Source organism: Pristiophorus japonicus, chromosome 9 (assembly GCF_044704955.1).
Source record: "Pristiophorus japonicus isolate sPriJap1 chromosome 9, sPriJap1.hap1, whole genome shotgun sequence".
Lineage (NCBI taxonomy): Eukaryota > Metazoa > Chordata > Chondrichthyes > Pristiophoridae > Pristiophorus > Pristiophorus japonicus.
Window position 1 is genome coordinate 208,272,585 of NC_091985.1, and position 12,149 is coordinate 208,284,733.

General features: G+C 46.9%; 1 protein-coding gene and 1 pseudogene across 1 annotated transcript in view; one reads left to right on the forward strand and one right to left on the reverse strand.

The window, feature by feature from the left end:
* LOC139274091 (zinc finger protein 585A-like) overlaps positions 1-494 on the reverse strand; it is a 104,545-nt pseudogene extending 104,051 nt beyond the window's left edge.
* The window catches only part of LOC139274094 (putative zinc finger protein 735), a 73,690-nt gene that overhangs the window by 15,380 nt on the left and 46,161 nt on the right, over positions 1-12,149 (forward strand). Inside the window, exon 3 of the mRNA XM_070891139.1 lies at positions 5,461-5,641. The gene's annotated coding sequence lies outside the window, so the exon portion shown is untranslated. The remainder of the gene's footprint in view (positions 1-5,460; positions 5,642-12,149) is intronic.

The window sequence follows — 12,149 nt, forward strand, 5'->3', positions numbered from 1 at the left end:
GACTACAGCAGTTCAAGAAGGCGGCTCACCATCACCTTCTCAAGGGAATTGTTTAACAGGGGTTCACACTGACTCACCTGACAGGCCGACTCAGGATCCACCCCTCAAGCACTGCGATTGGTTGTAGAACACGCTGCTCCCTGGGCCCTCCGGCCTCTGAGCTCTCTTCCTGTTGGTTCCCAGGGCAATCAATCACCACTCGCCAACATTATACTGCCAGATGAAGTTGAGGGGCTCAGAGGAAAAAATATAATGAGGCCGTGAATCTGAGTTAATAAATAAAATTAGAGAAGCATGATTAAATTTATAAACAAAACTATTTAAAGTCAAATCAAATGGATTGTTGCACTTAATATATTCCTTTTGGGCCAAGTGGAAAACTTGTGATGTGTGGGCTGTGCAGAGTGACTGTGCCCGGTTACACAGCGTGTCCCTGGCTCTCCGCTCCAAGTGCACATGTTTCAGCTCACATCCAACTGACTGGATAAACCTCGTCCGTCTAAACTCCATCACAGAAATATCAGCATTTGATGTTTGGTTATGCTAAACCTTTATAAAACACTGGTTAGGCCTCAGCTGACACATTGTGTTCAATTGTGGGCACCACACTTTCAGAAGGATGTCTATGCCTTAGAGAGGGTGCAGAAGAGATTTACTAGAATGGTACCAAGGATGAGGGACTTCAGTTATGTGGAGATACTGGAGAAGCTGCGGTTATTCTCCTTGGAGCAGAAAAGGTATAGAGGAGATTTGATAGAGTGTTCAAAATCATGAAGAGTTTTAATAGACTAAATAAGGCACAACACTTTCCAGTGGCAGAAGGTTTGGTAACATGAGGACACAGAGTTCAGGTGATTGGCAAAAGAAGCAGAGGCGACATGAGGAAACATTTTATAATCAGCGAGTTGTTGCAATCTGGAATGCACTGCCTGATAGGGTGGTGGAAGCAGATTCAATAGTAACTTTCAAAAGTGAATTGGATAAATACTAAAGGGACAATATTTGCAGAGTTATGGGGAAAGAGCAGGGGAGTGGAACAAACTGGATAGCTCTACCATAGAGCCAGCACAGGCATGATGGCCGAATGGCCTCCTGCGCTTTTTCATTCAATGAAAATGGCAGATGATCTTCCCAGAATGCTCCGACCACATATCGCCAGCATAACCAAGACTGCCTATTTCCACCTCCATAACATCGGCGGTATCCGCCCTTGCCTCAGCTCATTCTCTGCTGAAACCCTCATTCATTCCTCGGTTATCTCTAGACTTGACTATTCCGACACAGTCCTGGCTGGCCTTCCACATTCAACCCGACATAATCTTGAGCTCAGTCAAAACTCAGCAGCCCGTGTCCTAACTCGCACCAAGTCCCGCTCACCCATCACCCCTGTGCTCGCTGACCGACATTGGATCCCAGTTAAGCAACATCTCGATTTCAAGATTCTCATCCTTGTTTACATTTCCTTCCATAGCTAACCCCTCCCTATCTCTGTTATCTCCTCCAGCCCCACAACCCGCCCCGCCCCCAGCCCCACCATGTCTGCGCTCCTCTAATTCTGCCCTCTTGAGCATCCCTGATTATAATCACTCAACCATTGGTGGCTTGTCTTCTGTTGCCGAGGCCCCAAGCTCTGGAACTCACTGCCTAAACCGCTGTGCCTCTCTACCTCTCTTTCCTCCTTTAAGATGCTCCTTACAACCTACCTCTTTGACCAAGCTTTTGGTCACCTGCCCTAATTTCACCATATGTGGCTCAGTGTCACATTTTTTGAGAAAAGCAATATATTATATAATATAATACAAGATTACAAGATGTCGTTGGCAGGACCACACCGCGCATGGTCAGCACACGACCACACCGAGCATGGTCAGCACACGACCACACCGCACATGGTCAGCACACGACCACACCGCACATGGTCAGCACACGACCACACCGCACATGGTCAGCACACGACCACACCGCACATGGTCAGCACACGAACACACCGCACATGGTCAGCACACGAACACACCGAACATGGTCAGCACACGACCACACCGAGCATGGTCAGCACACGAACACACCGCACATGGTCAGCACACGAACACACCGAGCATGGTCAGCACACGACCACACCGCACATGGTCAGCACACGAACACACCGCACATGGTCAGCACACGACCACACCGCACATGGTCAGCACACGACCACACCGCACATGGTCAGCACACGAACACACCGAGCATGGTCAGCACACGACCACACCGCACATGGTCAGCACACGAACACACCGAGCATGGTCAGCACACGAACACACCGCACATGGTCAGCACACGAACACACCGCACATGGTCAGCACACGACCACACCGCGCATGGTCAGCACACGAACAGAACGCGCATGGTCAGCACACGACCACACCGCGCATGGTCAGCACACGACCACACCGCGCGTGGTCAGCACAAGACCACACCGCGCACGGTCAGCACACGACCACACCGCGCATGGTCAACACACGAACAGAACGCGCATGGTCAGCACACGACCACACCGCACATGGTCAGCACACGAACACACCGCGCGTGGTCAGCACACGAACACACCGCGCATGGTCAGCACAAGACCACACTGAGCATGGTCAGCACACGACCACACTGAGCATGGTCAGCACACGACCACACCGCACATGGTCAGCACACGACCACACCGCACATGGTCAGCACACGACCACACCGCACATGGTCAGCACACGACCACACTGAGCATGGTCAGCACACGACCACACCGCACATGGTCAGCACACGACCACACCGCACATGGTCAGCACACAACCACATCGCGCATGGTCAGCACACGAACAGAACGCGCATGGTCAGCACACGACCACACCGAGCATGGTCAGCACACGACCACACTGAGCATGGTCAGCACACGACCACACCGCACATGGTCAGCACACAACCACATCGCGCATGGTCAGCACACGACCACACCGCGCATGGTCAGCACACGAACAGAACGCGCATGGTCAGCACACGACCACACCGCGCATGGTCAGCACACGACCACACCGCGCGTGGTCAGCACAAGACCACACCGCGCACGGTCAGCACACGACCACACCGCGCATGGTCAACACACGAACAGAACGCGCATGGTCAGCACACGACCACACCGCACATGGTCAGCACACGAACACACCGCGCGTGGTCAGCACACGAACACACCGCGCATGGTCAGCACAAGACCACACTGAGCATGGTCAGCACACGACCACACTGAGCATGGTCAGCACACGACCACACCGCACATGGTCAGCACACGACCACACCGCACATGGTCAGCACACGACCACACCGCACATGGTCAGCACACGACCACACTGAGCATGGTCAGCACACGACCACACCGCACATGGTCAGCACACGACCACACCGCACATGGTCAGCACACAACCACATCGCGCATGGTCAGCACACGAACAGAACGCGCATGGTCAGCACACGACCACACCGAGCATGGTCAGCACACGACCACACTGAGCATGGTCAGCACACGACCACACCGCACATGGTCAGCACACAACCACATCGCGCATGGTCAGCACACGAACACACCGAGCATGGTCAGCACACGACCACACCGCACATGGTCAGCACACGACCACACCGCACATGGTCAGCACACGACCACACCGCACATGGTCAGCACACGACCACACCGCACATGGTCAGCACACGAACAGACCGCACATGGTCAGCACACGACCACACCGCACATGGTCAGCACACGACCACACCGAGCATGGTCAGCACACGACCACACCGCGCATGGTCAGCACACGACCACTCCCCCATCCATCCGGCTCGCTCTCGCCTGCGCGCTGGCGGCCTTTACCCGAGGCTCTGTGGCGGGCGGTGATTCTCCCGACCCGGAAGCTCTCCGGGCGGGGGAGTGACGTTTGCTTAACATCCGAATGCAAGCAGGGCCGAGCCGGAAAATCGACCCCCAAGAGTCCCGGGTGGCCCACCCTGGCCACGAGCCGATTCCGTTTGACCACAGCCACGTGATCCGCACAGCGCCACAGTGAGTGGGCGGTGCCTGGAGGACAGAGAGCGCGGCGGATCCTCCAACCAATCCGGGGGCCCAAGGGGCAAGGCTTCAGGGGAACTTCACTCAGCATCAGTGCCGCACCTGCCCTGGGAGTGTTTGATGGGACAGTGTAGAGGGAGCTTTATTCTGCCCATCGTGTCTGCGCCGGCCGACCAAGAGCTATCCAGCATAATCCCACTTTCCAGCTCTTGGTCCGTAGCCCTGTAGGTTACGCCACTTAAGTGCACATCCAAGTATTTTTTAAATGTCTTGAGGGTTTCTGCCTCTACCACCCTTTCAGGCAGTGAGTTCCAGACCCCTACCTCTCTGGGTGAAGAAATTTGCCCTCATATCTCCTCTAAATCTTCAACCAATTACTTTAAATCTGTGTCGCCTGATTGTTGAGCCCCTCCGCCAAGGGAAACATATCCTTCCTATCCACTCTATCCAGGCCCCTCATAATTTTATACACCTCAATCAGGTCTCCCCTCAGCCTCCTCTATTCTGAAAAAAACAGACCCAGCATGTCCAATCTTTTCTCATAGCCAAAATTCTCCAGTCCAGGTAACATTCTTGTCAATCTTCTCTGCACCTGTTCCAGTGCAATCACATCTTTCCTGTAATGTGGTGATCAGAACTGCACACAGTACTCCAGCTGCAGCCTGACCAGTGTTTTATACAGTTCAAGCATAACCTCCTTGCTCTTGTATTCCATGCCTCGACTAATAAAGGCAAGTATTCCACATGCCTTCTTAACAATTTTATCTACCTGGCCTGCTACCTTCAGGGATCTGTGAACTTGCACTCCAAGGGCCCTTTGTTCCTGTACACTTTTCAGTGTCGTACCATTTGATGCGTACTGCCTTGCCTTGTTAGACTTCGCTGAAGTGGGGCTAATGAGCTCTGTTATAATTAAAGCATTAAGAATGGATCTCGGAATTAAAACGAGCTGACATAGGCTTTTGTAGTGGTCAAATTTACAAGGGTGTTTAAAAGGAAATGACATATCAGAATGATTAATTGTTACAAGCTGTGTAACCTGAGGACAATTACAGGATGCCCAATTACAGGAGGCCCAACTGTTGAACCACCGGAAACCCAGAGGGGCAGATAAACAGGGCAAGGGGTCAAAAGTGACACAATGGAAAAACTCCATCTGGTCAAGGCAAGAGAGATAAGATAACATTCCAATGTGCTAATGAACTTTTGGGACACAGTGAGGTTTATGGAAAAATACTGGAGATAGGCGTGGTCAGGATTCTACCTTTTACTTTGAGTGACAAGGGTTTTGACCATTCAAATCAAAGTATGTCTCATATATTGAATGTCTGGCCATTATAGGCTGAGGAACTGTATTAAAAACCCTGTGTTTTCTTTGTTCTGAGGACAGCTCAGCAACCGATTGACTGCAGACTTGTCTCTCCCTTGCAAGAAATTAAAGACTACTTGAATCTTCGAATCCAGAGCTGGTGTTGAGTGTTAATTTTAAAAATTCCACTACAATTGGCGCTGCGAGCAGGATCTCAAACAGGCGGCGGACACCAGCTGATGGAAGCCATGTCAAAGGTGTGAGTATGCTTTAATTACAACGCACAGTTAGGACAAGGGCAGAAATCTGTCTGATGTCAACTGCCTGAAAGATCTGAATCTGCAGATCTGGCCGAGACTTCAAGTAGTCAGCGGAAGATCTCAGGTGAAACAATTATGATTGGTTATGTAGAAGTGTGACTGTGTAACGTTGCGATTGATAATTGATAAGATTGCAAGTAATAGTCTCACTCATGAGGAGTAAGTAAGGGACGTACTGCTGACAACCAATAAGGTTGCAAGTATTAGTCTCACTCAGGGCAGGTAAGTAAGGGACGTACCGCTTACCACCAATAAGGTTGCAAGTAATGGTCTCACTCGTGAGGAGTAAGTAAGTAACATAGAAACATAGAAAATAGGTGCAGGAGTAGGCCATTTGGCCCTTTGGGCTTGCACCACCATTCAATATGATCATGGCTGATCATGCAACTTCAGTACCCCATTCCTGCTTTCTCTCCATACCCCTTGATCCCTTTAGCCGTAAAGGCCATATCTAACTCCCTTTTGAAAATATCTAATGAACTGGCCTCAACAACTTTCTGTGGTATAGAATTTCACAGGTTTACAATTCTCTGAGTGAAGAAGTTTCTCCTCATTTCGGTCCTAAATGGCTTGCCCCTTATCCTTATACTGTGACCCCTGGTTCTGGACTTCCCCAACATCTGGAACATTCTTACTGCATCTAACCTGTCCAATCCCATCAGAATTGTAATATGTTTCTATGAGATCCCCTCTTATTCTTCTAAATTCCAGTGAATATAAGCCTAGGGATGTACCAATAGGTTACAAGTATTAGTCTCACTCAGGCACGTACCGCTGATAACCTATAGCCATGGGAAGTGAGAAACTCGAGTGGGGACCAGGAATCCCTGACACGGTACCTAGCAGACAAAAATTAAAAACTAATTGAAATAATGATTAAACAAAATTGGAAACCAGACGACCCACCCGCTGAACAAAGAAAATGGTTGGAGTCGGAAAAGAAACAAAAGGAGGAGGAAGCCCTCGTTTTAGTCACTCACACGTATTATCAATTAAGTAAATGGCCCAGACTATTGACTGAGAAAGTGACGAAATAAACTGACAGTAGTAGATGTGATGATGACAGCATCCATCAGGACACACAAAAAGGAACAAGAGTTATAACAGACTTCGGGTGTTCTACCCCCGCCAGCAGCCCCCATCAATTAGAAACGTGGGGGGTGGGGGGAGCGGGGGTAGGACACCCGAAGTCTGTTATAACTGCAACAGACTGACAAATGTGGTGGAAATGTAGAGCGAGAGAGGCTCTTTGTAATGCAAAAAAATGAGGGGTCGAAGTTAGTTGCTATGGCGACCGTTTCAACAAAAAAAAGCAGGAAGCAATTCTAAAAGGAGATGTTCAGTGGGAATCCAAACCATGAATTGTAGGCATTTAACAGCAAAAAGTGCTAAAATCTACAGGGGCAACAGATTATGGTGCAGATTATAAAACAAACATTAAATGGTACGACACTGAAAAGTGTAGAGGAGCAAAGGGACCTTGGAGTGTAGGTCCACCGACCCCTGAAGCTAGCAGGCTAGGTAGGTAAGGTGGTTTAGAAGGCATATGGAATACTTGCCTTTATTAGTCACGGCATGGAATACAGCAGCAGAGACGTCATGCTTGAACTGTAGAAAACTAGTTGGGCCACCACATTACAGGAAAAATGTGATTGCATTGAAGAGTGCAGAGGAGATTGACAAGAATGTTGCCTGGACTGGAGAATTTGGCTGTGCAGAAAGATTAGAGATGCTGGGTCTCTTTTCTTTGGAATAGAGGAGGCCTGAGGGGAGAATTTATTGAGGTGTATAAAATTAGGTGGGGCCGAGATAGAGTGATAGGAAGGTCCTGTTTCCCTTGGCGGAGAGGTCAACAAGCAAAGAGCATAGGTTTAAAGTAATTGAAGGGAGGTTTAGAGGAGATATGATAGGGATCAGAAAATGAAAATTGATTTAAGGAATAATGGATAACTAGTTATGACCGAATCAAAAGGAGAAAAGGGAAGATCATGTTTCTTTCTTACTGTTCGTGTTTTTCTTTGATGTTTCAGCAAAGTTTTAAGAAAACATGTTTGGCTGTGGCTCCTCCCCCTTTTCCAAGTGGCATTGGGAAGTTTAATATTGGAGTTGCTGAGATTAATTAACCTATTAAAAACCAGACTTGTATTATGGCCATGATCAAATTCTGGTTGATGTAAATTGTGTGGAGAGTTTTTAGTTCCGGACATAAGGCATTTCACATTAATAATTGGTATGATTTTTTTTAAATTTTGACCAATGTGTAACTGGGGAGAAAACGATGAAATACTATTATGTGCAAAGGTGTTTTACTGAATGTTAATTTTGAGAATAAAAACACGGAGACTTTATAAAAGTAAAATTTTTAACTGGAGAGTTTAAACTGACAAAGACTGCAGGCTGAAATCGACATTGATTGATGGTGTCTGTGTTTGTCAGCTTTCGAAACAAAGGAAGTTAACTCTTCACAGGCAGCTGTGAACTGTTTTAACTCAGTGGGTAATACCTTTGAAACAGTATGATCCAAAGGGAAGTGGACAGGACACGGGAGCTGGAAGAATCTCCTCGGGTCACAGATTTAGAACTACCTCCTGTCCACAGACATACCTCGCAAACCCCGCCAATCTCAGAGTAGTAAGAGACATATCGTGAATGGTAGAAGTAGGGAACGGCCGAGGGTATAGGATAGGGGTACATTTACAGCTGCATGGTAATCATACCGCTGTAACCGCCCATTATATCAAGGGGTGTAAGGACGGGAGCGCAGTTGTACAATCAGTAGTTTTTAAAAAAAAGACTCATCCAAAGGCTCCTTCTCCAACGAATAAACAGATTTGTGGGAAAAGCGAATTGTTTGTCATAAACACATCCCAGAGCCAACAAATCGACTAATGGTAATCTCAACTCAGGTGATATTGTACCATGATGTGCATCACAAAGTGGCACCTGTAATATTGAATCTGACCAAAGTGGGACTACCTGGGTGGTGCAAGCCTAAAACAGCGCAGCTACATAGGAGAATGAGCAAGGGAGTTTGGAAAACAGCCAGTATAACCTGCACTGAATTCAGGGAGAGTGATGGGCTTGATCGTATCTTGTTAAGAATGATGCCGAGACTATTGGGGAGAATCATAACAGGAGGCAGTGAGGCCTGATTAATATGTTGCAACTAGTTTAATGCTAAAAGGGGGTAAACAAGATTATAGAAGGAGAACAAATAGTCTTCAACGAAACGGTTCGAAGTAATGTATGGATCTTGGTTAGTGGAACAAGCCCAAGGAAACCTGCAGCATATTGCAGAGGGAAAGCTCTCTTTCTGGGTAACTGATCAAGACCTAGAGCAATGTCCACTTATCAACTTACTAAGACTCTGTGCCAAGTCAGAAGGTTGGTACAGGTGTACCCGGTGGCACGAGTGTCATTTACAGGAACAGACTGACATCACCCTGTTAGAGATAGTAGGGTATTACTCAAGCATGCCGGAGAAAATTTAGTAGGATACAATGAACACGGAAAATTAACCCGGATGGATGGGATAACATGGAATTGCACCATGAAGGTAATTGCAGGACAGCATTTTCCTGTATGATCTGTATAAAGAGGGAAGGTGAATATTGTGTCAGCACCATACACCGGGAATACCAGTATGGTACCAACCTGACTTGTCCCATTGCGACAGGAACCTTTTGTATTACCCCAGTCCAAACTGTGAGACTTGGGGCGCGGGTTTCATTAAGTAATTATTTGCGAAGGCAATAAATATCATGAGAAAGGAGTTAAATGTTTAGCTGCCAAAGGGAAGATATAATGAATTTGGATAGTTAATTGGGCCAATTGAGGACCAAGTACAATGGGCATTAAGCGAAATGGGGACGAGAGAGTCACAACAGTTAGACGCTGAGGTGATACTTATGGAACATACGATCGAGATAGTCCGACAATGAACCATGAGACTGTGTGGTTTTTATGTTATCTATTGTCTATCAACAACCGACACACACTATTGGTATGCGACAAGGGTGGCAGCTGTTAACACATTTGACATAGCCAGTATAGACCAAGATGTTCAAGACTTAGCCCACCGTTTGAGAACCCTTTTGCGAAAGAAAAACGATCGGACTTCGCAGTTGTCAGAAATTGGGGACGAGGGCGCCAGAAAAATGCTGCAAATCGAGGAAATCCGAGAGCCTCATGCCCAAACTGTCAATAAGATAAGTATGCGACTTAATGATATAACCCAAGAAACACATAAAGAACTTGTATGTGCAATGTACATAGAACATAGAAAATATGTGCAGGAGTAGGCCATTCGGCCCTTCGAACCTGCACCACCATTCAATAAGATCATGGCTGATCATTCACCTCAGTATCCCTTTCCCGCTTTCTCTTCACACCCCTTGATCCCTTTAGTCGTAAGGGCCACATGTAACTCCCCTTTGAATATATCTAATGAACTGGCCTCAACAACTTTCTGTGGGAGAGAATTCCACAGGTTCACAATTCTCTGAGTGAAGAAGTTTCTCCTCATCTCAGTCCTAAATGGCTTACCCCTTATCCTTAGGCTGTGACCCCTGGTTCTGGTCTTCCCCAACGTCGGGAACATTCTTCCTACATCTAACCTGTCCAATCCCGTCAGAATTTTATATGTTTCGATGAGATCCCCTTTCATTCTTCTAAATTCCAGTGAATACAAGCCCAGTTGATCCAGTCTTTCTTGATAGGTCAGTCCCACCATCCCGAGAATCAGTCTGGTGAATCTTCGCTGCATTCCCTCAATAGCAAGAATGTCCTTCCTCAGATTAGGAGACCAAAACTGTACACAATATTCAAAGTGTGGTCTCACCAAGGCCCTGTACAACTGCAGTAAGACCTCCCTGCTCCTGTACTCAAATCCTCTCGCTATAAAGGCCAACATGCCATTTGCCTTCTTCACTGCCTGCTGTACCTGTATGCCAACTTTCAATGACTGATGTTCCATGACACCCAGGTCTTGTTGCAGCTCCCCTTTTCCTAATCTGCCACCATTCAGATAATAGTCTGTCTCTCTGTTTTTGCCACCAAAGTGGATAACGTCACATTTATCTACATTATACTGCATCTGCCATGCATTTTCCCACCCACCTAACCTGTCCAAGTCACCCTGCAGCCTCTTAGCATTCTCCTCACAACTCACACTGCCACCCAGCTTAGTGTCATCTGCAAACTTGGAGATATTACATTCAATTCCTTCGTCTAAATCATTAATGTATATTGTAAATAGCTGGGGTCCCAGCACTGAACCTTGCAGTACCCCACAAGTCACTGCCTGCCATTCTGAAAAGGACCCATTTATTCCGACTCTTTGTTTTCTGTCTGCCAACCAGTTCTCTATCCACGTCAATACATTTACCCCCAATACCATGTGCTTTAATTTTGCACACCAATCTCTTGTGTGGGACCTTGCCAAAAGCCTTTTGAAAGTCCAAATACACCACATCCACTGGGTCTCCCTTATCCACTCTACTAGTTACATCCTCAAAAAATTGTAGAAGATTTGTCAAGCATGATTTCCCTTTCATAAATCCATGATGACTTGGACCTATCCTGTCACTGCTTTAAATGCGCTGCTATTACGTCTTTAATAGTTGATTCCAACATTTTCCCCACTACCAATGTCAAGCTAACCCCTGTTTTCTCTCTCCCTCCTTTTTTAAAAAGTTGGTTTACATTAGCTACCCTCCAATCCATAGCAACTGATCCTGAGTCTATAGAATGTTGGAAAATGACCACCAAATGTGTCCACTATTTCTCGGGCCACTTCCTTAAGTATTCTGGAATGCAGACTATCAGGCCCTGGGGATTTATCGGCCTTCAATCCTATCAATTTCCCAAACACAATTTCTTGACTAGTAAGGATTTCCTTCAGTTCCTCCTTCTCGCTAGACCCTCGGTCCCCTAGTATTTCCGGAAGGTTATTTGTGTCTTCCTTAGTGAAGACAGAACCAAAGTATTTGTTCAATTGATCTGCCATTTCTTTGTTCCCCATTATAATTTCACCTGATTCTGACTGCAAGGGACCTACATTTGTCTTCACTAATCTTTTTCTCTTCCTATATCTATAGAAGCTTTTGCAGTCAATTTTTATGTTCCCTGCAAGCTTACTCTCATACTCTATTTTCCCCCTCCTAATTAAACACTTTGTCCTCCTCTGCTGAATTCTAAATTTCTCCCAGTCCTCAGGTTTGCTGCTTTTTCTGGCTAATTTATATGCCTCTTCCTTGAATTTCACACTATCTCTAATTTCCCTTGTTAGCCACGGGTGAGCCACCTTCCCCGTTTAATTTTTACACCAGACAGGGATGTACAATTGTTGACGTTCATCCATGTGATCTTTAAAAGTCTGCCATTGCCTATCCACCGTCAGCCCTTTAAGTTTCATTCGCCAGTCTATCCTAGCCAATTCACGTCT